The following is a 26811-nucleotide window of genomic DNA, read 5'->3' as shown; positions in this document are numbered from 1 at the left end:
GGACCTTATGAAGATAAAAAGCTTCTGCACAGCAAAGGAAACAACCAACAAAACTAAAAGGCAACCAACGGAATGGGAAAAGATATTTGCAAATGACACATCGGACAAAGGGCTAGTATCCAAAATCTATAAAGAGCTCACCAAACTCCACACCCGAAAAACAAATAACCCAGTGAAGAAATGGGCAGAAAACATGAATAGACACTTCTCTAAAGAAGACATCCGGATGGCCAACAGGCACATGAAAAGATGTTCAACGTCGCTCCTTATCAGGGAAATACAAATCAAAACCACACTCAGATATCACCTCACGCCAGTCAGAGTGGCCAAAATGAACAAATCAGGAGACTATAGATGCTGGAGAGGATGTGGAGAAATGGGAACCCTCTTGCACTGTTGGTGGGAATGCAAATTGGTGCAGCCGCTCTGGAAAGCAGTGTGGAGGTTCCTCAAAAAATTAAAAAATAGACCTACCCTATGACCCAGCAGTAGCACTGCTAGGAATTTACCCAAGGGATACAGGAGTACTGATGCATAGGGGCACTTGTACCCCAATGTTTATGGCAGCACTCTCAACAATCGCCAAATTATGGAAAGAGCCTAAATGTCCATCAACTGATGAATGGATAAAGAAATTGTGGTTTATATACACAATGGAGTACTACGTGGTAATGAGAAAGAACGAAATATGGCCCTTTGTAGCAACGTGGATGGAACTGGAGAGTGTGATGCTAAGTGAAGTTAAGCCATACAGAGAAAGACAGATACCATATGGTTTCACTCTTATGTGGATCCTGAGAAACTTAGCAGAAACCCATGGGGGAGGGGAAGGAAAAAAAAAAAAAAAGAGGTTAGAGTGGGAGAGAGCCAAAGCATAAGAGACTCTTAAAAACTGAGAACAAACTGAGGGTTGATGGGGGGTGGGAGGGAGGGGAGGGTGGGTGATGGGTATTGAGGAGAGCACCTTTTGGGATGAGCACTGGGTGTTATATGGAAAACAATTTGACAATAAATTTCATATATTGAAAAAAAAAAGCTTATGATTCCTGTATTTATGTGGAGTTGAGAACCACCATATTAAAGGTAGGCAAATAATCTGGTTTAAAGTATAAATAGAACTTGGTATCAAATTTTTACAGTAAGAATTCAATATATGTCAACATACTTCTACTTACCATAATTTATGGAGTGCCTGGGGACTTTTTGTTCAGGAACTAGTTGCGGTAGTGGTGGGTTTTTTGTCTTCCTTTCTCTATTTAAATTGCTTTCTCCTGCTCAGTTTGTCTGCATTACTTCTCTCTTTGGTCCAAGGAGTACATTTGACGATCCGCAGCCAAGTATGTACGTGCATTGACTTTTTTTTATTAATACAATATAAAATACTTTTGGGATATGAGGAAGCCAAAATAATAGAGAAGTCACTCACTAAAGCATATACATTTATGGAAATCTGTAGAGCTAGAGAAAATGAGTATGCATTAGTGACCTAATTACTTATAGTAGATATTTTTCTTCAGTAGAAATAAAAAATTTTGCAAGAATAAAACATTAATTCAGTGGTAGCCCTACACAGAAGATTTTGAGGTGAACATTTCATGTACAAAGAAAAGTACATCAAATGCTTTACTTGTGTGATTGAGAGCCTATCATATTTAGTCATAAATCACTTAGGGTCCCCAAGGCTTGAGGACTGTTGGAATCTGGCATGTGTCTTTAAGAAAGTTTTGTTGTTTCATGTACTTAGTTAACTCCATGTTGTTTTCTTTCCTGGAACTTAAATAGAGATTACCATAGAATGTTTTTTTTTTTTTTTTTTTTAAATAGTAACTTTTAGGGGGATAATTTATATATTTAGTGGAGTTTCATTTATTGGTTATTTTTTTTAATGACTGAATCTTGGTATTTTATGAAGATGTACCAGTTTTTCTTTGGTGACTTCTGTTTTTTAAATTTATTTATTTTTCTTAGTAATCTCTACACCCATTGTGGGGCTCAAACTCACAACCCTGAGATCGAGTGTCTCATGCTCTTCCCACTGTGTCAGCCAGGCAGGCCTCTTTTGTGACTTCTTGTTTTCAAGACCAATAAGACATTTTGTGAGGAAACACTTAGCCACAACCTCAGTTCTCAACCATTTAGTAATAAATGTTTAATAAAAATTGTTCTTTCATATACATTTTGAAGTGTCCTATCTGTAGAGACCTGAAATACAATGTTCTGTTTCTTTATTGCCCTTTTTTTTTTTAAATGGCTAATGTTATTGCCTTTTCTCGACTAGGTTTTAGTGTACCAAACATCCTCTAGTTTTGTGGGTTTTCAGCAGACCTAGGGAAGAAGATAGACTGCCTTTAGACTGATCTGATTGTTTTTCTGACCAACTCATTATATGTTCAGTCCCGTCATTTATATGCAAGTAGGATATGAGGAATATACAATGATATACTCACTCTAATTTACAGAATGAAAATAGTTTAGACTCTGGATTAAAAAGCCAGCATTTGGCTGAAGGATAGGTAAACATCCAATCTCAAAGGAAAGTATTGACTTATATTTAATTTCCACAATTCCTTCTAAAACTAAATGCACTGATGATCTTGTGTAATTCTGGCTAATAAGGAGTGAGAAACTGCTAAAACCTATGATTATTATTCAGGGTTTTTTTTTGAGGATTCACATTTTTTGAATAATTGTTGTGATACAACATGGAATTTCTGAATTACAAATAAATAAACTTCACTTTTTGAACATTTGATGTGTTACTTTTTAATACCAATGGGTTTGGTAACAGCCTCAAGTTGACCTGACAATGGCTGACAACTGGCGGACGACCTTCCGCCACTGGCCTTTCGATCTACTTAATAATAAGACCGTTGCTTCTTCTGTCATTCTTCCAGGGGATGGCCTACTGCTCTCCTTTGTGTACAGTCTGGGCAAACCGACTGGTGATAGCAAGAGTAGTGTCAATGAAGCAGTCCACACAGTAGAGAGACAGTTTTCAGTGCAAGTGTCTAGGTGATTCCCTGGCTTCTGCACACTTTTATCCCAGCATAGCTCCATGAAGGGATGCACCTGTGCAGGGAACCGTGTGCGCCTTCTGTTCGGCTGCCACCAGCTGCTACAACTCTGCTTTGTCTGCCTAACCCAGCTGCCATGGTCCTCCTCAAGCTTGGGCCAGTAATAACCAATTTCTGCTGAGCTCTTTATGCACCACTATAGCTTCACAAGCTTGAGCAATGCCACCAGAACTCCCTGCTTTGTGTCAGAGGAGAAGAAGCCAAGTTTAAAACTCACACACATTCCCTCTCTGACACTCTCTTTTCTCTCTTGCATAGACGCATATGTACATACATACATTTTATGTGTGTGTATGTAAATGTATGGAAGAAATTAAGAAATATAAAGATAGGATATACAGAATGAATAAATTGCCACTGTATTTTATCAGTGCTCAGTCACCATTTGAAGATCGTGTTGCTTTACTCTAAATAGCTACCAAGGGGAGCTTAGATATTTCATTTGGGTATATAAGCTGTAATGGTTGGCCTATTTCTGATCATTCTTATAAGGTTGATTTTCACTTTCAGCAATGTAATAAAGGAAAGCTTCCAGAGAAATTAGTGAAGCTAACTTAATAAACAAACCGTAGGGACTGATGAAAGAAATTTAACAGTTTGGGGGAACTGAATCAGTTTAGAATGCATTTTTCAAAATAAATTATTTGTTTTATATTTTATATCCAGTTTAGAACATGGAGTTTATTTAAACTTTAGTTCTGAATGGACCAACTCTTTTTTGTAGCTCTAAGATGTGTTTCTTAATAGTTTGTGTTCTAGGGATCCCTGGGTGGCTAGTCAGTTAAGCGTCCAACTTCAGCTCAGGTCATGATCTCACCGCTTGTGGGTTCAAGCCCCGTGTCAGGTTCTGTGCTAATAGCTCAGAGTCTGCTTTGGATTCTGTGTCTCTGTCTGCCCCTCCCCTGCTCATGTTCTCTCTCTTTTTCTCTCTCTCTCTCTCTCTCAAAAATAAACATAAAAAAAAGTTTGTGTTCTAAAGTTGATGTCCTAAATTTATAGTTCCAATATATAATTTACAGAAGACAATGTCTAAAGTCTATAACCACACAGAAAAGAAAAAGAGTAAGAAATTTTGTCTCCCTTGAAAGCTGTTGTGAAACATACTGCTCATGTTTGTTGAAAAACAAACGTGGAGGTCCAAAACTTAGTATTTAAATTCTGACTGGGGCGTCTGGGTGGCTCAGTCAGTTGAGCGTCCAACTTTGGTTCAGGTCATGATCTCATAGCTCGTGAGTTTGAGCCTCGCGTTGGGCTCTGTGCTGACAGCTGAGAGCCTGGAGCCTGCTTCGGATTCTGTTTCTCCCCCTCTCTCTGCCCCGAACCCACTTGCATTCTGTCTGTGTCTCTCTCAAAAAATAAATAAATAAACATTAAAAATTTTTTTTTTTAATTCTGACTAACTCTGAATTAGCTATTTACAAAAAATACCTTGTACAGAAGGAAATGTTTACCAAAAAAAGAAAAAGATGCTAAAAAATACTTTTAACATTACTAATTAGAATGGATAGTTACATAACAGTGAATATGTAATAATTAATGGGGAAAAATTTAAAGTTGTTATCTAGTTATGAAAGATTAAAATCAGAATTATTCAGTAGTGAATAATTTACCAGTTGAAAAGTAGACATTTTGAGTATGTTTTATATATTGCACTTCTTATTGTGTAATAAGAAGTGGTATTTCATATTTTTGATGTGTTAAATATTAGTTTGCTCCACTCTTAATCTAGTACTTGGTTTTTCTTAGTTAAGTCTTTGTTTAGAAATTTATATAATGCTTTGCATTTATTTTGATCTTAAGTAACAGCCTTTTGAGATTTCAGTTACTTGACCCAGGAGCAACATTTGACATACTTGAATTCTCTTTTCTTTAAAACACTTGTTCTTCCAGGATACTACATTTGCCTGATTTTCCTCCTCGCTTCCTAGTCTGCTCTTTTCTTCCCCCTTTTTAGGTATCTTTTGCTGGTTCTGTCTCATTTCCCCAACATCTAAAAGTTGGAGTGTCCCCGGCATCAAGTCCATGGTCCTCTTTTCTATCTACAACACACTTCCTAGGTGATCTTAACCATTTTCGTGGATTTAAATATCATCTGCTGCTGACAATTTCTAAATTATATGTTCAAGCTGGATTCCTTGCCTAAATTCCAGGTATATATTTGTGACATACTTGAGAATTCTACCTAAATGTGAAAAGGGTATCAAAAAATTGAGGGGCACCTGTGTGGCTCAGTCGGTTAAGCATCCAACTTGGGTTCAGGTCATGATCTCGCGGTTTGTGAGATCGAGTCCCACGTCGGGCTCTGTGCTGACAGCTCAGAGCTTAGAGCCTGTGTCAGAATCTGTGACTCCCTCTCTCTCTGCCCTTCCCCTGCTCATGCTGTGTCTCTCTCTGTCTCTCAAAAAATAAATAAACATTAAAAATAATTTTTTTTAATTGAATATGCCGAAAACTAAGTTCCTTATATGCCTCCCAAACCTATTCCTCCTTCATTTTCTGCATCTCAGTTAGTAGCACCTCCAATCACCCAGTTTATATCCTCTCTTTTTCTCACATCCACATCTAGTCTGTCATCAAATCCTGCTGGATTTAATTTTAAAATATAGCTAAAATGTTACTACTTCTCATTATCCCCCACTCCTCTGTTCAGATCACCAACACTTCTAGATTATAACAACATCCTCCCAACTGGTCTGTTTGCATCTCCTCTTTAACTTATTCTCAACACACTGTAGTATGTCAACAGAGTATCTCTCTTAAAGTGTAAGACAAATCATGTATTCATGGCTCTCACCTCACTCTAGTGGCTTCCTATCTCAATCAGATTAATAGTTGTCTCCCTTATTCCTTTTCTGTAACTAGACCCTATGGTCTCCTTGCTGATTCCTGGAGTATAACAGGCATGCTCCTTCCCTTTCTCTGGGTTGATCTTCCCTCAAATATCTGAAATATCTGCAATATTGACCTTTCCACTTTCCTGACATCTTTTTTTTTTTTTTTAATTTTAAATTCATCTTCTCAATATGGCTTTCACTGACCACCTCTCTAAAAGTTCAGTCCTCCAGGGGCGCCTGGGTGGCTCAGTCAGTTACACATCTGACTCTCCATTTTGCTTCAGGTCATGATCTCATGATTCATGAGATCATGCCCTGTGTTGGGCTCTGTGCTGTCAGTGTGGAGCTTGCTTAAGATTCTCTCTCACCCTCTCTCTGTCCCTTCTCAGTTCTCGTGCACACACACTCTCTCTCAAAATAAACATTTAAAAAAAATGTTTCTCTTAAAAAAAAAAGTTTAGTTCTCCACTTCCTGCTTTATTTTTAAAAACTTCATTGAGCTATAATAGCCATACAATAAACTGTATCCATTTGAAGTATCTGATTTGATTAATTTTGGCTGGTGTATACACTTACCAAATTACCACTGTAGTCAAGAGACAGAATGGGTCCCCTCTGGGACACAGCACAGGTGGTCATAAGAGGGAAGTATATAGCAATCCAGGCCTTCCTAGAGAAGGAAGGAAGGTCTCAGATACACAACCTAACCTTACACCTTAAAGAGCTGGAAAAAGAACAGCAAATAAAACCCAAAACCAGCAGAAGATAGGAAATAATAAAGATTAGAGCAGAAATCAATACCATCGAAACCAAAAAAACGGTAGAACAGATCAGTGAAAACAGAAGCTGGTTCTTTGAAACGATTAACAAAATTGATAAACCACTAGCCAGCTTGATCAAAAAGAAAAAGGAAAGGACCCAAATAAATAAAATGAAGAATGAAAGAGGAGAGATCACAACCAATACAGCAGAAATAAAAGCAATAGTAAGAGAATATTATGAGCAATTATACACCAATAAAATGGGAAATCTGGAAAAATGGACAAATTCCTAGAAACACATAAACTACCAAAACTGAAACAGGAAGAAATAGAAAATTTGAACAGACCCATAACCAGTAAAGAAATCGAATTAGTAATCAGTCTCCCAAAAAACAAGAGTCCAGTGCCAGATGGCTTTCCAGGGGAATTCTACCAAACATTTAAGGAAGAGCGAACACTTATTCTCTTGAACCTGTTCCGAAAAATAGAAATGGAAGGAAAACTTCCAAACTCTTTCTATGAAGCCAGCATTACCTTGGTTCCAAAACCAAAGACCCCGCTAAACAGGAGAACTGTAGACCAATTTCCCTGATGAACATGGATGCAAAAAATCCTCTACAAGATATTAGCCCACTGGATCCAAAAATACATTAAAAAAATATTCACCAAGACCAAATGGGATTTATACCTTGGATGCAGGGCTGGTTCAATATTTGCCAAACAATCAATGTGATTCATCACATCAATAAAAGAAAGGACAAGAACCACATGGTCCTCTCAATAGATGCAGAGAAAGCATTTGACAAAATACAACATCCTTTCTTGATAAAAACCCTCAAGAAAGTAGGGATAGAAGGATCATACCTCGAGATCATAAAAGCCATATATGAAAGACCCAACGTTAATATCATTCTCAATGGGGAAAAACTGAGAGCTTTCCCCCTAAGGTCAGGAATGAGACAGGGATGTCCACTCTTGCCACTGTTACTCAACATAGTATTGGAAGTCTTAGCCTCAGGAGTCAGACAACACAAAGAAATAAAAGGCATCCAAATCAGCCAGGAGGAGGTCAAACTTTCACTCTTCGCAGATGACATGATACTCTATATGGAAAACCCAAAATATTCCACCAAAAAACTGCTAGAACTGATCCATGAATTCAGCAAAGTGGCAGGATATAAAATCAATGCACAGGAATCGGTTGCATTCCTATACATCAACAATGAAGCAACAGAAAGAGAAATCAAGGAATTGATCCCATTTACAATTGCACCAAAAACCATAAAATACCTAGGAATAAATCTAAAGAGGTGAAAAATTTATACACTGAAAACAGTAGAAAGCTTATGAAATAAATTGAAGAAGACACAAAAAAATGGAAAAATATTCCATGCTCCTGGATAGGAAGAATAAATATTGTTAAAATGTCAATACTGCCCAAAACAATCTACATGTTCAATGCAATACCTATCAAAATAACACCAGCATTCTTTACAGAGCTAGAATAAACAGTCCTACAATTTGTATGGAACCAGAAAAGACCCTAAATAGCCAAAGCAATCTTGAAAAAGAAAACCAAAGCAGGACGCATCACAATCCCAGACTTCGAGCTGTATTACAAAGATGTAATAATCAAGACAGTATGGTACTGGCACAAAACCAGACACTCAGATCAATGGAACAGAGAACCCAGAAATGGGTCCACAAACATATGGGCAACTAATCTTTGATGAAGCAAGAAAGAATATCCAATGGAATAAAGACAGTCTCTTCAGCAAGTGGTGCTGGGAAAACTGGACAGTGACATGAAGAAAAATGAATCTGGACCACTTTCTTACACCATACACAAAAATAAACTCAAAATGGCTGAAAGACCTAAATGTAAGATAGGAAGCCATCAAAGTCCTCGAGGAAAAAGCAGGTGAAAACCTCTTTGACCTCGACTGCAGCAACTTCTTACTCAACACGTCTCCAGAGGCAAGGGAAACAAAGGCAAACATGATCTATTGGGACCTCATCAAAATAAAAAGCTTCTGCACAGCGAAGGAAACAATCAGCAAAACTAAAAGGCAGCCGACAATGGGAGAAGATATTTCCAAACGACATATCAAATAAAGGGTTAGTATCTCAAATCTATAAAGAACTTATCAAACTCAACAGCCAAAAAACAAATAATCCAGTGAAGAAATGGGCAAAAGACATGAACAGACACTTCTCCAAAGAAGACATCCAGATGGCCAACAGACACATGAAAAAATGCTCTACATCACTCATCATCAGGGAAATACAAATCAAAACCACAATGAGATACCATCTCACACCTGTCATAATGGCTAACAGTAACAACTCAGGCAACAACAGATGAACACAAGGGAAGGCAAGCAAAAATAATATAAAAACAGGGAGAGATACAAAACACAAGAGACTCTTAAATATGGAGAACAAAGAGAGGGTTACTGGAGAAGTTGTGGGAGGGAGAATGGGCTAAATGGGTAAGGGACATTAAGGAATCTACCCCTGAAACCATTGTTGCACTATATGCTAACTAACTTGGATGCAAATTAAAATAAACAAATATAGTAAAAAAAAAATCGTAAGGAAAATATATTTATAGTACTGTACAGTATATTAAAAAAAAACCCTGTGTGTAAGTGGGGGAAAAAAGAGACACGATGTGTCTATCAGTCCCCAAAAGTTTCATGGTATCCCTTTATGGTCTTTCCCTCTCTCCGTCTAATTCCTGGGCAACCACTGATCTACCTTTTGTTATCATAGATTATTTTTTTCTTCTTTATTTTTTCTTCCTACCACTTATTAGTAACTAACATAGTATATATTTTTATTTTACTTACTAATGTTGCCTGTACTCCTCATTAGTATATAAGGGGGCAAGGATTTTTGCTGTGTTCTTCACTGATGTGTCCTAATGTTCTAGGATGCTGCCTGGCACGTGATGTTCAGTAAATATTTGTTGAATGAATAAATGTATCACATAATCCACTATTTACTAAGCATCTACCCTGTGTCAGACACTGTGTAGGTGTTGGGGATATATCAGTGAACAACACAGAGAAATCTCTTATGGAGCTGATAGAAAAAGAAAAATAGTAGCACTTAGTGTAAGAAACTATATCAGAGACTCAAGAACCTTACCTAAGCTCAGAAGAGGGAATGGCCCTCTTTACCCAGAAAGTTAAGGAAGGCAGTTCTGAGGAGGTAACATTTGCATTTGATTTCTTGGACAACTTCAAATCTCCTATTCAGAGCTGAGAGTCATGAACTAAGAAAAGTTGGTACAGGCAGAATGAATTCTTCAGAGTTTATGACTATAGCCCTTGCATTTAACAGATAGGTGTGACCTTTGGTAGGATTTAATACAGGTTTCTGATACTGGTCGTTTCTGGGTTTTTGTTTGTTTGTTTGTTTATTTGTTTGTTTATCACTTCCTACATGTTGGTTTTTCAGTTTCTCAACCCATAGGCAGAAAGAAGTAGCAAGAAATAAGTTGGCAGAAAAATTATTGCAAGCAAAAGCAAGACTCATTTAGTGTGGTGGTCTCAATGTCACTGAATATCAGACTCACCCAGGGAGCTTTAAAAAATTAGGGATGTCCATGGGTGTCGACACCTGGGTAGCTCAGACGGTTGAGTGTCTGACTTCGGCTCAGGTCATGATCTCACAGGTTCGTGAGTTTGAGCCTAGCATCGTGCTCTGTGCTGATAGTGCAGAGCCTGCTTGGAATTCTGTGTCTCCCTTTCTTTCTGCCTCTCCCCCTCATGCTCTCTCAAAAAAAAAAAAAAAAAAAAAAAGTGGTGCCCAGATCCCACTTCAAAGTAAGGGGCTACTGTTTTAGGTTGAATGAGGAAAGGGTTTTCTTCTTTTTTTTTTTTTTTAAATATGGAACGCTTCACGAATTTGCGTGTCATCCTTGCGCAGGGGCCATGCTAATCTTCTCTGTATCGTTCCAATTTTAGTATATGTGCTGCCGAAGCGAGCACGAGGAAAGGGTTTTCTAAGGAGGCAGGCTGATCTAGGAGCACAAAATAGAGAGGGAACAGCTAAGGTGCAAGCAGTTGGCTTTGGTAAGAAATTTCGACTTTTACCCTAATTAGGATACCATTGGAAGGTTTCAAACAAAGGAATGATGCAACATGATTTATGTTCTTATAGGATCACTTTGATTCATGTGTGAAGGATGGATTGTAGTACATTCCAGAGTGAAGCCATGATACCAAGATCGCCCTGCAAAAAAAAAAAAAAAAAATAAATAAATAAATATATATATATATATATATCTCACTAAGATTGGAATTGGTTTTTTTGCACGTTAAAAGCAATTCTTGGTTTGTTTGTTTTTTTTGCTTCCAAATCTCTGTGTGATAGTATTTAGGTAAAATGAGATCTCAAAGTAAAAATAAAATACAAAACAAAAAACTCCATCCTTCTTTCTGTTAGCAAGGCTAAGTATCCAGAATGAACAGAGCCAAAATTCATACTGCATTTCCAAATGGAGTTATATAGTCTTCTGACAAATTCTGTTCCACAATTTTGACTTCTTTTCCTTTTTAAATTTTTTTGTAACATGTTTCAAAATTTATCAAGCCCAGGGATAACTAATAAAAATTAGTATTGTGCCAAAGGGGGAAAAAAATGAAGCCAGGAGAACACTTGGAGCTATTGTAGTGGTCCAGGTCAGATGATATTAGCAGGGAAGATGGAGATAATTTTAGCAGTCAAGGTGGAAAGAAGTGAGCAGACAGAAGAAATGTTTTGAATGCAGATGAGTTGCTTTGAGATGAGTTGGAAGGCATATAGAAAAGGAAAGAAAGTGAGGATTAGAGATAACTCTTTGGGTTTTTTGCATAAGTATGTTAGTTTAAATTGATGATCCTAGTTTAATAGTTTTATTGCTAAGGTGACCATCCAATACACAACTTGAGTTTTCTAATAGCTATAATTAGCCCTTCCACTTGGGAATAAATAAAAGAAATTATTTAACGTTTGGCTGCTGAGAAAATGCTGCTTGTGCTGAAGTAATTTTATTTTTAAACTCCAAATTTATAAAGAGATGCATTTGGGTTTCCTGAACTTAAACTTTTCCTACCAGACTTTGAAAGAAACTATTGTTTCTTAAGATGTGTCCTTTTCTGTATGTATATTATATTTCATTAAAACGATTTTTTTTTTAATTTTTTTTTTCAACGTTTTTAATTTATTTTTGGGACAGAGAGAGACAGAGCATGAACGGGGGAGGGGCAGAGAGAGAGGGAGACACAGAATCGGAAGCAGGCTCCAGGCTCCGAGCCATCAGCCCAGAGCCTGACGCGGGGCTCTAACTCATGGACCGCGAGATCGTGACCTGGCTGAAGTCGGACGCTTAACCGACTGCGCCACCCAGGCGCCCCCCATTAAAACGATTTAAAGAGGGAGAGAGAGGTTTGAGTGTTTGTCTTTGTAAACTCATTGACCCTGTGAGAATGGGGCTTTGCCACTGCTCAAGTTTTCAGCTTCTGACTAGTCGCCTGCCAACAGCTGGCCCCTGGTGTTGGACTTCTTTCAGATTGTTGCTGTTCAGACTCTGTGGTTCTATTCTTGGGGACAGATGGGGTGCTTGAAAGGAAGCCAGGACACCAAGCCTTAATAGGACTTGGAAATAATTTTAGATGTAAGTTCTTTGTGCTAAGATCAGGGTGACAGTGTATCATGCTCAGCAATGTGGAAACTGCTTGTGTTTTTCTAGTATTTGTATACTGGCTGCTTGGCTGCGGGCTTCATTCCATGTATGCCCCTGCTCTACTGCCAAGATGAATGCAGAAGGCCTCTGGCCCAAACTCATTCTTAGCTCTTGTTTTTTTTTACTGTATAAAATATACATAACATAAAATTGATCACTTAACCGTTTTTAAGTGTAGAGTTCAGTGGTACTAAGCACTTTCACAATGTTGTGTAACCATCCCCATTCTTCTCTTTCCAGAACTTTTTCATCATCCTCAAACAGGAATTCTACATCCATTAAACAGTAACTCCCCATTCCTACCTCTCTCTGGCCTTTAGTAACCTCTTTTAACTCTCTGTGTGTATACATTTCCCTGTTCTATGTACATCATATAAGTGGAATCATAGAATATTTGCCCTTTGGCTTATTTTGCTTAGTAGAATATTTTAAGATTCATCTCTGTTGTAACATGTATCAGAATTTCATTCCTTTTTAAGGCTATTCCATTGTATGTATATACCAGATTTTATTTATTTGTAGTGATGGACATTTGAATTCTTTCCACCTTTTGGTTATTGTAAATAATGTTGATATGGACATGGATGTACAAATATCTATTTGAATCCCTGCTCTTAATTCTTTTGGGTGTATACCTAGTAGTGGGATTGCTGGGTCATATGGTAATTCTATGTTGACGTCTTGAGGAACTACCAAACTGTTTTTCTACAGTGGCTGCAGAATTTTACATTCTTTCCAGCAATGCATGCGTATTCCAGATTTTGCAGATCCTTGTCAATCCTTCCTTCCTTCCTTCCTTCCTTCCTTCCTTCCTTCCTTCCTTCCTTCCTTCCTTCCTTCCCTCCCTCTTTTAATAAATTGCCATCCAGATGGGTGTGAAGTGGTATTGTGGTTTTGATTCCCTAATGATTAGTGATGTTAAACATCTTTTCCTATGCTTATCTGCCATTTGTAAATTTTCTTTGGAGAAGTATCTATCCAAGTCCTTTGCCCATTTTTTAACCTTTTGTTGTTGGTGTTGCTTTTGGTGTTATTATTGAGTTATAGGAGTTCTTTATATATATTCTGAGTATCAGTCCCTTACAGATATATGATTTGCAGATATTCTCTCACATTCAGTTGGTTTCCTTTTCACTTTTTAGATAATATCCTTTGATGAACAAAATTTTTAAAATGTTTATTTATTTTTGAGAGAGAGGGAGAGGGAGAGCATGAGTGGGGGAAGGACAGAGAGAGAGGGAGAGAGAGAATCCCAAGTGGGCTCTGCATCGACAGCACAGAGCCCGATGCAGGGCTCGATCCCACCAACCCATGAGATCATGACCTGAGCCAAAATCAAGAATTGGACACTCAACTGACTGAGTTATCCAGATGCCCCTGATGCACAAAAATTTTTAATTTTAATGTACTCCAGTTTATTTATTCTTTTGTTTCCCATGCTTTTGGTGTCCTATCTAAGAAATCATTGCCAAATCCAGTGTCATGAAACTTTTCCCCTATGTGTTTAGCTCTTAACGTTTAAGTTTTTGACTCATTTTGAGTTAATTTTTCTGTATGGTATAAGACCATTCTTAGCACTTTTGTGTGGATTTTTAAAAAAGATTTCTCAATTGGGAATAGAGAAAGTGGGACTCTTGAACTTGGAAGCTAAGTTTCAGGTTTCTCATTTTTCTGAACTTTCTTGATAGCTCTGTGTGTAATTAATTAAAGAGAGCTTAGCAGTATCGCTCAAGATGCAGGTAGCAATAAATGATGAGTGGTAGTCACTAGGAACCAGCTCCGATTAACTGCCAAATAAGTTCATCTTTCTTTTTATTGCCAGGGTTATTAACATAAGTAGATTAGAGGAAGTCAATAACAAAGGAAGTATAGCTGAATTTTAATAAGTCATTTAATAGTCTTGTGGATATGTAGAGAAGCATGAACCAAATGATGATGATAAAGCTAGTGAGTACATAGCTAAATGACTGGTCACATCAAATAGTATTGATCACAAAATGAATTTGATTGGTCATCCTGTGATAGTTCCCCTTCATACACTCTCTTAGTCTAAAGAAAACAGCCTTGTCTTCTAAGAAAATAATTTAAGGCTTCTATGCCCAATCACCTATATATATTGTATAGTCCAACCAAGCAGAACTCTGTTTTCCATATATGTGTATGTTGTTGCTCTTTAGAATGTTCTTTATCCACTCCCCATTTTTATGTGGTAAAATTTTTTCTCTTCTTCACAGTCCATACTACTAAATACCTCTGTCATGAATTCCTCCCCAGTTATGTCAATTGGCTCTGATAATCTGAATTCTCAGGATATTTTGAACTTTAGTATTTGATACAACAAAGATTTAAAAGAAAAAACACGGGGCACCTGGGTGGCTCCATCCGTTAAACATCTGACCGGTTCAGGTCATGCTGTCACAGTTTGTGAGTTCTAGCCCTGTGTCAGGTTCTGTGCTGACAGCTCAAAGCCTGGAGCCTGCTTTGGATTCTGTGTCTCCCTCTCTCTCTCTGTCCCTCTCCCGCTTGTGCTCTGTCTCTCTCTCCTTCAAAGATAAACATTAAAAAAATTTTTTAAAGATGGGGCGCCTGGGTGGCGCAGTCGGTTAAGCGTCCGACTTCAGCCAGGTCACGATCTCGCGGTCCGTGAGTTCGAGCCCCGCGTCAGGCTCTGGCCTGATGGCCCGGAGCCTGGAGCCTGTTTCCGATTCTGTGTCTCCCTCTCTCTCTGCCCCTCCCCCGTTCATGCTCTGTCTCTCTCTGTCCCAAAAATAAATAAAAAAAAAACGTTGAAAAAAAAAATTTAAAAAAAAAAAAATTTTTTTAAAGAGAAAACAAAGCATGTATATTGTTGTCTAAATTAATTAAGCAAAAAAAAAAAAAAATGAGTTATGTGGGTTATGTACTTAGGAACCCAAAAAATGGTACCTGGCTTTAGATATGTCTTGGCTTTGTTCATCTTATTCTGTAAACAAGCTTACTTATCAGGTCCATACTCATCTTTTCAGCTTAGCAATACCAGTGGGGAAAGAGATGCTTCTCTCTTCCCAATATATATGGGTTGATTAAAGACTGATGCTTATTTTTCCTGCTTAGGTCACATAGCTATCCATGGAGAAGTCACTCTTTATAGGAATTAGGGTAATTTAAGCTTGTAATATTTGTCCAGTTCTTTGACAAGGATAAGGTGTAGATTGACAGCTGATACTACACAGAATAAGTAAGTAGTTTTGCAAAGGAATTAGGCATACTGTATAAACAAAACCAATTATGTGTCCATTACATTGTCTTATTAGTTTATACCTTCAAGAAGCCTACAATTTATTATTAATATTTGTATCCCTTAAAGCCTCAAAATATTAAAACAGGTGTTAGATAAATTTTTGAATGAATTAATAAGGGTGAGAATCCATATATTACTTATCTACTGCTACATAGTAGTAGATAATTTTAGACCCCTAAAATTAGGGTCTTAAAACTAACAAACATTTATTATCTCATGTAGGACTTGGGATAGGGATTTGTGAGGAGATTAGCTAAGTGATTCTAGCTCACGGTTCCTATTGAGTTGCATTGGTATTGGCCAGAGCTATAGCCATCCCAAGGGTTGACTGGGACTGTAGGATCTATACCCGGGTTCACTTATGAGGCTTCAGTTACTTTCTGGTTGTTGGCCATAGAGTGACATAGAAACTGGTTTCTTCCATAGTGAGTGATCCAAGAAAGAAAAAGCAAGCAGGAAGCCACAGTGCCTTGTATGGCTTAGTCACTGACTGGTACGCCATTACTTCTGTTTTTAAAAAAAAGTAGGGGCACCTGGGTGGCTCAGTTGGTTAAGTACCTGACTTCGGCCCAGGTCATGATCTCAAGGTTTGTGACTTTGAGCCCTGCATCAGGCTGTCTGCTGTCAGCATGGAGCTCGCTTCGGATCTTCTGTTCCCCTCTTTCTCAGCTCCTTCCCACTTTCTCTCTCTTTCAAAATTAAACATTTTTTTTAAAGTATGTATATGCCACAGTTTATTTTTGCTGGGAAATAATGGGGAATAGAGCAGTATAACAAGTATGGAATTAATAAGTTAGCTCTTGTTGGTGCATTATCATGTTTTAATTTTCATCCATTTAGCAAATATAGTGTTTAATATAAGAATAGTAACAGTTATTATTTATTATATCCTCTTCATACTCCAGGCACTATTCTATGCATTGACTCATCCAGTCCTCTTACCAACCCTCTGAAATAGGTATGATCTTGGAGGGAGGAGGGAAAGTTATAGATTAACTTTATTTTGAAAATAGTTTTAGATTTACACAGAAGTTGCAAAGATAGTAGAAAGAGTTCCCTTATTCTCCTCATTCAGTTTTCCCTGTTAACATTTTATATTACCATGGTGTGTTTGTAAAAATAAGAAACTAACTTTGGTACATTGGTATTAAATAAACTACAGATTTCATTTTTATTTTACCAGTTTTTCCATTAATGTTCTCTTTCTGTTCGAGGATCCAATCAGTTGTACCACTAAGTTGCTGACTAAATTGCCTAAATTGTATATAGTTGTCGCATCTCCCTAGCTTCCTCTGGTCTGTGACAGTCCCTCATCTTTCCTTAGTTTTCATGACCATACAGTCTTGAAGAGTACTGGTTAAGTCATCCTGTAGAATGTCTCCCATTCTGGGCTTGTCTGTTGTATTTCTCATGGTTCGACTGGAGTTACAGGTTTTGGGAAAGATTATAGCAGAGGTGAAGTGCCTTTCTCATCACACCATGTTAGACGTTACGTGCAGTCCACATGACCTGACTCTTGATGTTAGCCTTCGTCACACGTGAAGGTAGTGTTTACCAAGTTTCTCTGTTGTAAAGTTAACCATTTTCCCCTTTCCTTACTCTATTCTTTGGAAGTTACTTTCTTTTTTTTTTATTGTTAGAACCAAGTCTCCAAGTCTAGCCCACATTTAAGGGAAAGGAAATTAGGCTCCACCTTTTGAAGGAGGTGTCAAAGAATTTGTGAACATATTTTAAATCATTACAGTACATTCCTGGCCAAAATTGTTGATGTTCCTCTCACATTTAAAATATACTTGCCCCCTCTCAATATCCTGCAAAAGTCTCTTCCTTTATAGTATCAGCTTATAGTGCAGGCTATCATTATGTACATCAAGTCTAGGTTTGGATGGAGCATAGATGTTTTTGCCTCATTAGGTGTAGTTCCCTAATTTCAGCTCCTTGAGTATATTACCTCTCTCTCTGAAGATCTGTGAAACCAGAGGCAAATTATCTGCTCCTGACACACCGAGAATGTAGTGGTCAGGCCAGACAGACAAAGATAACCTCTGTAGGCCCTTTTGTTCAAAAGGAGGGAAAATGTTGTCACAAAGGTGCCATTACTTCGTACTGCTTCTAAATTCAACTAAACACAGGTTGGTAGTTCTTTGATTAGAATTCAGAATCTGGGAATTTCTCCATGGCTCTTAGTTTTGTCTCCTGGGCTTTTGGTTCTACAGTTCGAGTTATCTTTTTCTATGAAAGGTAGCCTGTATTGCATTTGTGTAGTTCCCTGCCTGAAAGGACTCTTTATTTTATACTGTTTGTGTTCCTTTCAGTCCAAATGGGCAGTGTTTCTGCCCATATAATTCTCTTAAAAACTTTATGGATCTCCTATAAATCTTATTTGGGCTCACTCCATTAGATAAAAAGCCACACTTAAAAATCTCGGTGAGATAAGCTATTTTGTGTCTTGGGATTCTGCTAAGGGACAATGGCCTTTAGCTCGTTGGAAGCTCTAGTGTTTAATTAAAAGAATCTGTGAGTTGTACTTTTAAAATCTTTAAAGGATTGCTTGTTGAACTGAGTGGTACTCAGAAGCACTACCTCAGAGCTTTCTGAAGTTATGACAAAGAATTTTATAGCTACATTCTCAACCTCATCTTCTAGACCATGTTTTCTTGGCAATGCCTTGGATTTGAACTTTGTTTGGAAGCCATTTTTATTTTAATATTGTTTGCATCTGGAGAGACTGAGAATCTTCAAAACCAACAAGTTCTATTTTTTTGCTGAACTGTTCTTGAGATGTTTATTAGGAACTTGGAAATTTGGGGTCTGGTTTTCAGTGATGTAGGCTTGGCAAAAGGAGAGGTCTGGGAATTAGGAGCATTTGTTTAGTGGTTATCGAATTCAACAGATTATTGAGGAGCAGAAGGAAGGCCAAGAGCAGAACTTCGAGAAATGTGGACCTTTAATGGACAAGTAAATAAAGCCTGTGAAGGAGGTGAAGTTGGAGGGGGTCAATGATAGATAAGAGAAATGAAGAGTATAGGATTGGAGAAGTATTGGCCATGGCATGGCTTCAGTTATTTTACATGCTGGATTTGGTGGAAAGTTTTTCAGTTTCCTCTTCATATAAACTCTTTGAGTCAAGGAGGTTAATGCCTTTTATATCATAAGGTTTATAAAATTAGCTATGCTAATATAGTATAAAATATATTTATATAAAATATAAATATAGTTTATAGCTATAAAATTAGCCTTTCTCTTAAGATGAAAGATGAAAACACAGAAAAACAACTTTACTTCTTTCCAGTTTATCTAGTTTTTCTTTTGTTATTCATGCTTTTGATGTTATATCTAAGAATCTATTGCCACATCTGTGTCACTAAGATATACTTCCATGTAGCTCTTATATTTAGGTCTTTGATTGACTTTATTTAGTATATGGAATGAGGTAGCGGTTGAGTGAGTTTTTCCTTTTGACATATTTTAGATAAAAGAACCCCAACCTGTGAATGTGTAAGTTTACTCTTATATGTGGAGGACAGGGAGTGTCTAATTCAGGGTGTAGGTTGTTTATTAATTTTTTTACCATAATGTAGTTTTTTTGGGTTTGTTTTGTTTTGTTTTGTTTAACTCATGACCCTGAGATCAAGACCTGAGCTTAGATGGAGAGTTGGATGCTTAACTGACTAAGCCACCCAGGCACCCCTCTATAATGTAGTTTTTAATTCTTCTGTAGGTCCCTAGGAAAGTTGCTAAACCACAGTTCTTGACATTTCTTTTTGCTGTCTTTTTGAATTTTTTGAATTTTACTTTTTGAATTTTGATTGTGAAGGAGGAGAGTTCTAGAAAGTATAAGTCAGATATTCTAGGATCAGTCATCTAATATTATTTACCAGTGCTTCCTCTCCCTTCACGTGAAATGGGGACCAGTGTACTTGATGAACAAATCATGAGGGTATTTTTAGCAGTATATTTAGCTGTTTGTTGTCTTTGGAATGTGCTTTCTTTCTCATCTGAGGTTTTTATTTGCTTTTAACAATTGAGCAGGGGTACTTCTAAATAACATAATTCTTATAAATTCATACTTTGTACCCCCTGTGCTCCAGTAGAAGTGACATATAAAAAAAATAGAAACTCAAAAGACTTTGTCATGTTAAAAAAAAGAAACTTGTTTGTGAACCTGAAGTGGAATCAGAGTTAAGAGATGAGTAAGGCTAAAGACATGGGTCTTTCTGTCTCCATACTAAGTGTTGGTAGCTGAGAGTTGGGTTCCTGTGCAATTAAGGGAAGTAGATGTACTTCACAGACACCATTTATATAAAGTTTTAAAAAATAACTAAGTCACTTAAAAAATATACATGGTGGGGTGCCTGGGTGGCTAGGTTGGTTGAGCATCTGACTCTCGAGTTCAGCTCTGGTCAGGATGTAATGGTTTGCAGGATCGGGCCCCACGGGATGGAGCCCTGCAGGAGGCTCTGCGCTGACAGCACAGATTCTCCTTGGGATTTTCTCTCTCCCGCTCTGTCCCTCCCCTGCTTGTGTGTGCACACATGCGCGCTCTCTCTCTCTCTCTCTCTCTGTCACATATGAATAAACTTAAAAAAATTTTCATGGAATGGTAATCAAAAAAAAAAAAGTAGATACATCTGAAGAGTTGAGAGAGGAAAATGAGACAAGGTTAGGAAAAAAACCAAACCACCCAGTGGCTTTAACAGTGTAAACTTTTATTACTTAAAAAACATGGAACACAAAAATTGAGTTGTGTGTGTGTTGAGATAAAGGGGTACTCATAGGAATTTATCCTAAGGAAACAACCTGAGATTGAACAAATATTTTTTTGTGCAAATATTTATTTGAAATTTATGTGGTAGTAAATTAAAAACAACTGAATGTCCATTAATAGAAGAATGAATAGAGGGCTGGTGAAGGAGGATTAGGGAATAACCATATAAATAGTTATACCACTCTATGAATTAATACTATACAGGCATTTAAAAAAGTAATGTTTTGGGGCACCTGGGTGGCTCGGTCAGTTGAGCGTCCAACTTCGGCTCAGGTCACGGTCTCATGGTTTGTGAGTGTGAGCCCCACATCTGGCTTGATGTTGTCAGTGCAGAGCCTGCTTTGGATCCTCTGTCCCCCTTTCTCTTTGCCCCTCTCCTGCTTGCGTGCATGCTCGCTCTCTCTCTCTCTCTCTCAAAAATAAACATATTTTTAAAAAGTAATGTTTTTACAAATTATTTAATGAGCCATTATTTACAATTTTTTATTGGAAAATGTTCATGAAATAATGTTCAGTGTGAGGGGAAAAAAGCAAGATACATAACTGTATACATAGCATAATCCAAATGAAAAAAATTATTTTATTCTGGTAAAAGACACAAAATTTACTATTGACATTTTAGTACAGTGTTATACAGCCATCATAATCCAAATTCTATAAATATATATGTACTTGCACGGGAAAAAAATACCAAAATAATACACAAAAAATGTTTTAGGAGATTGTTTTTGGGTGAGGGGATATCTATATTTTTTACTCTGTATCCTTTTAAGTATTTTCCATATTTTTCTGGTGAAATGCTTTGTTTTCTATTCTTAAAAAGTCATACTAAACTGAAATAGTAATATGTATTTCTTTGATTTTTAATCATTCCAATAAAGTGTTTTCATTTTGTTTACTTAAAATGTTGTAGAAAAGGGTGGAGGGCTTGAATAATTTATTTTTGGCTTGTGTCCGAGAAAATGCATTACTGTATTAGGTTAATAGTAAAGAAAAAGGTTAATTGAGAAGTTCAGTGACCTGGGGATTAAACTTTGATATAACATTTCAGATTTTTTCTTGGTTTTTGGACAAATTGTAAAGTTAACATTATGATTTCATTGAGGTTTTCAAACTTGTTCGTAAATATTTGTGTTAATATTTTCTGGTCATAAAATATTCTCCCTATGTGTTTTATACTGTAATTAGCAGTATTTAGGTGATGAGGTTATAGAAGAAGTCTTCGCACTGTGCTTGGATTTAAATGTCTTGGAGACAGTATTTTATTTTACTTGCAGTCTGCACAAAGAAAAACTAGACCTAGGATCTTTTTCAACTAAAGGAAAGACCTAAAAATTTTTAAAATTCCAAATCTAGTGAATTTCCATATAGTGTATGTGATTGTACCTTACACATAAGTAAATTATACATATACCTTTTGCTGTTGATGTTTACGTTACAGGGAGGTTAAATAGGAATTTTGTATTGAATCTTTTGGGAAGAACTTTGAGGTTGTTCTATGATTATATCAGAGTATCTTACTTTTTCAGGCCTGTCGACCCTATATCAGCATAGTATTTTGAAAATTTAAGATATTTACTATAATATTATTTTCTACCCAAACTTAAATAATACCATTCTGACTTGTAATTTCTTTTCCTCTCAACTAAGTCCCCCCCCCCAGTTTTATTGAGATATTGCCTTAGAACATATGTAAGTTTAAGGTGTACAACATGATTATTGATACCTGTATATATTGTGAAATGATTATCACAATAAGATTAATACCTCTATCCCCTCACATAACTACTCTGTGTGTGTGTGTGTGTGTGTGTGTTTGTGTGTGGTGATAGCATTCAAGATGTACTGTCTTGGCAACTTTTGAGTATATAATATTGTCCTTTGTACCGTATTCACCATGCTGTACTTCAGATCCCTAGAATTTATTTACCTTTTTTTTTTTTTTTTTTAGAATTTATTTATCTTGTGGCTAGAAGTTTACACCCTTTGACCAACATCTCCCTGTTTCCCCCACCTCCCAGTCCTTGGCAACCAACATTCTGTTCTCTATTTCTATGAATTTGGCTTTTTTAGATTCCTCATGTAAGTGAGAACAACAGTATTGTCTTTCTCTTTCTGACTTATTATACTTAGCACACACTTTACTTATTTTACTTATTTTACACACACACACACACACACACACACACACACACACACACACAATGCCCTCAAGGTGCATCCATATTGTCACAAAAGGCAGGATTTCCTTCTTTTTGTGGCTGAATAATACTCAACTGTGTGTTTGTATATATATCATATTTCTTTATCCATTCGTCCATCATTGGCACTTAGATTATTTGTTTTCATGTCTTGGCTATTGTGCATAATGTTGCAGTGAACATGGAGGTAATTAGATATCTCCTCAAGATAGTGGTTTTGTTTTATTCAGATGTATACTCACTTCTGTGAGATTGCTGGGTCATATGGTAGTCTGATTTTAATTTTTTGAGGAACCTCCCTCCCGTTTTCCAGTAGTGGCTGTACCAATTTATATTCCCACCAACAGTACACTAGGGTTCCCTTTTCTGTATAGCCTCTCCAACATTTGTCTCTTGTTTATTTTTGTTTGGTTGTTTTTAAATAATAGCCATTGTAACAGATGTGAGGTGTTACCTCATTGTGGTTTGATTTGCCTTTCCCTGGTGATTAGTAATGTTGAGCATGTTTTCATGTATCTGTTGCCATCTTTTTTTTTAATGTTTATTTATTTCTGAGGCAGACAGAGCATGAGTGGGGGAAGGGCAGAGAGAGAGGGGGAGACACAGAATCAGGAGCAGGCTCCAGGCTCTGAGCTGTCAGCACAGAGCCCGACATGGGGCTCGAACTCACAAACCGTAAGATCATGACCTGAGCCGGAGTCAGTTGCTCAACCGACTGAGCCACCCAAGTGCCCTGTACCTGTTTGCCATCTTATATCTTCTTTTGGAAAATTGTCTATTCAGATCTTTTGCCTATTTTTAAAATGGATTGTTTGGGGTTTTTTGTTTTTGTTTTTGTTTTTTTGCTAATGACTTATAGGAGTTCCTTACGTATCTTGTATACTAACTTCTTACCAGATAGATGGTTTACAAATATTTTCTCCCATTCTATAGGTTGCCATTTCATTTTGCTGTTTGTTTCTTTTGCTGTGTAGAAGCTTTTTAGTGTGATGTATTCGCACTTGTTTGTTTTTTTAATCAAGGTTTAAAAACCCAAATAACTGGCACACATGGGCATTTAACAAGAAGCAGTCATTAATGCTATTATAAAGTCTGTTAGTTCTGTTCTCTCTGTGAACAACCTAGAATTTTCCTGTTTCCTGTGTAATCCTGGTGCCTTTTTTAAAAATTCAACCCCAGAGAAGAAAGTGGAGGTGGTGCTAAGCCAATAATAATTTTTAGAAGATCATTTGCTATTTGACAGATTAGCAAAAGCCCAGTGAGGATGTACTGTTCTTTTTCCTACTTTGCACATGGGGAAAGTCAGGCACAAAGAGGTGAAGTAATTTGCCCAGGATCATACAACTAGTAGAAGAGAGAGCCAGAATTCAGACACAGGCCTGCTTGAGTCCAGTCAGACCTTAAGTCATAACTCAGCAACCCATTTAACTACCTGTTGCTTTGTGATCAGTGATGTTTATCACTTTTAGCTACCCAGGACCGTCTTTTTTTGGAGGTATACCTCACTCTTTGATACCAAGGCAACTGTGTTCTCTAGGGAGATGATGTTGTCATGAAAAGTATAGGGGAAAGGTAGTAGATTCTGGATCCTGACATTCCTGGACTTAAATTCTACCTCTGGTACTTAACTAGCCAAGTCACTAAACCATTATGATCCATCTATACAGTAATTTGATTTAATGAGTTGACTGTGTTATTACTAATTTTTAGAAGAGCATATTCCACTAAGAACTATTATTGTTTGGGGTGCCTGGGTAGTTCAGTCAGTAGAACGTGAAACTCTTGATGTCTTGAGGTCAAGCCCCATGTTGGGAGTAGAGCTTACTTAAAAAAAATTAAAAAAAAAAAAGATGACTATTGTTTTATTTTAAGTAACATACTTTATATAGGGTTGTTTTGACTCATGATTTTTGTCACATACGTCATGTCAGGTAAAGGTTACTGTCAACATGGAAACACTTCTTTAGAACCATGTGGAATATGGGCATTGCTCTGCCTCATTCGGAGACATTTAAATCTTATGCATGATTTTGTGACAGAAAAGAACATCAGTGTCTTCAAGTCCTGTGCATTAATCTAAAAATGGGTAGTAATAGCAACTAAGTTAATTCCCTAAATTTTGTAGTTTTTGTTAGCCTGTTTTGGGCATTAAAGGAAACAGCAGAGGGGCGCCTGGGTGGCTCAGTCGGTTAAGCGGCCGACTTCGGCTCAGGTCATGATCTCGCGGTCTGTGGGTTCGAGCCCCGTGTCGGGCTCTGTGCTGACAGTACAGAGCCTGGAGCCTGTTTCAGATTCTGTGTCTCCCTCTCTCTGACCCTCCCCTGTTCATGCTCTGTCTCTCCCTGTCTCAAAAATAAATAAAACGTTAAAAAAAATTAAAAAAAAAAAAAAAGGAAACAGCAGATTGGAAAATCCTCTTCACTTTAGAATAGTTTACCTTAGAGACCTAGTGACTGACCATGCCATAGTATTCAGGAAGAACATATTAGGAACTGATAGTCACCAGGGAGAATCCTGCTGCTCAGATGACTTCATTGATTGTGGTTTTCTGGAAGAATCTTTGCAGAGGTTTCCAGCATGATCACTTTATCTTTAAGTTTCTGCAGAGGTGTGCAGTTAAGGTCTTATTTTTCCAGTGGGAAGGGAAGGGAGGTCATTTTCTGAGAGTAGAGAGATGATCTCTTTCTCTGAACGTTATTATAGAGTCTTTATCTCCAGTTTTGACACACTTTAGTTGAATGTATGATAATAATTTAGCAAAACATTACTTTTAAAAATAGCTTTTAATGCTTTATCTAAACTGTAAACGTATATTTTTTGTAATTCAGGAATCCAGTAGTTTTATTAGCACCATTATTTTGACTGATGAAGGTATTTGGTTTTTATCAAAATGTTCAGTTGGGTTATTTTGGAGCAAATTCCAGAAATCATTTATTCTGTAAAAATCTTATGTCTCTTTATATATATAACCACAATACATAATGACATCTGAAAAAAATTAACAGTATCTTATTAGCTGTCTGGTCATTGTTAAAAATTTTGCCAGTTGTATAACCTTTTTTAAAAAGTGTCTACATATCAGCTTTGGTTGACAGGATTTTTAAGTCTCTTTTACTCTGTAGATCCCCCTGTCTTGTTTTTCTCCCTTGTAATTTATTAGTTAAAGAAATTGGGTCATTTGTCCTATAAAGTTTCCCAAGTTCCAGATTTTGCTGATTGCATTCCCATGAAGTTCTTAATTTAGCATGTTTCTCTGACCCCTCTATTTCCTGTTAGATCTAGAGAAGGGTTTCTCAGTCTCCATTTGCTTTTTTTTTTTTTTTTTTTTGCTGGATAATTTTTTGTCATGGGGAACAATACAAGATGCATTGTAAGATGATGTTTAGTGTCTCTAGCCACTATATACCAATAGCACCTTCCCCACTTCCCCAATTGTGACAACCAAAAATGTCTACTGGCATTGCCAGATGTCCCCCAATAGCAAAAATTGCCCCCATAGAGAACCACTCATCTAAGAGACTTGTTCAGATTTAGGTTAACTGTCTTGGCAAGGATTCTTCATATGTAGTGATGGTGTTTCCTGTCTTTTCTGAGCACCATTTTTTATCATTCTTTGTCATATACATAGTCTTTTAATAGACCATATACTGAAATTAAAATATTCCCTGATGTTTTAGAAGCCTTAATTTTAACATTTGATATTTATTTGAGCATATTATATGGTAATATCCAAAATATATTACTTTACCATTTATTTTGAGCTTTAGAAGAACTAACATATTTTACAAGTTGATAAAAATAAATACAATATATATAAGACTGTATCTTCTTAAAATTTTTTCTTTTACAGCCCCCCAGGGTTTCAGTGTAGGTTTACAGCTTATATATGCAGATGATTCTTTGTTTTAGTATTATTTTTACAAGGGATAGATTATTCAAAAATTGACAATACCTAGTAACATTAATTAGAATTCCAAATAATTCTAATCCTAATATAATCATCATTAGATTAGAATAATTCTAGTTCTAATCATTAATTAGAATTCCAAATAATTAATAAAAGGGAGTATACATAGGCTAAGTATATCTTTGAGGTGTTATGAAACGTTTTCTCAGTTTTTCATCTCCTCTCCATGCTGGTCACTGCCTCACTACTCTT

The 26811-nt window shown here is 36.9% G+C and overlaps 2 protein-coding genes, 1 non-coding gene and 1 pseudogene across 4 annotated transcripts in view; 2 read left to right on the top strand and 2 right to left on the bottom strand.

Annotated features, from left to right (window-relative positions):
• B3GNT2 (UDP-GlcNAc:betaGal beta-1,3-N-acetylglucosaminyltransferase 2) overlaps nucleotides 1–26811 on the top strand; it is a 201526-nt gene that overhangs the window by 3875 nt on the left and 170840 nt on the right. The gene's annotated exons all lie outside the window — the stretch shown is intronic.
• The window catches only part of COMMD1 (copper metabolism domain containing 1), a 190010-nt gene that overhangs the window by 86650 nt on the left and 76549 nt on the right, over nucleotides 1–26811 (top strand). The window lies entirely within an intron of this gene.
• LOC131486133 (mitochondrial import inner membrane translocase subunit Tim8 B-like) lies at nucleotides 2903–5098 on the bottom strand (annotated as a pseudogene).
• On the bottom strand, nucleotides 10561–10667 carry LOC131486502 (U6 spliceosomal RNA). Its single transcript, XR_009249382.1, has one exon. It is a non-coding gene; the product is annotated as a U6 spliceosomal RNA (small nuclear RNA).

This window comes from Neofelis nebulosa, chromosome 9 (assembly GCF_028018385.1).
Source record: "Neofelis nebulosa isolate mNeoNeb1 chromosome 9, mNeoNeb1.pri, whole genome shotgun sequence".
Taxonomy (NCBI): Eukaryota; Metazoa; Chordata; class Mammalia; order Carnivora; family Felidae; genus Neofelis; species Neofelis nebulosa.
Note: the sequence above shows the minus strand (reverse complement) of the source record. Positions and strands in the feature narration are given on the sequence as shown.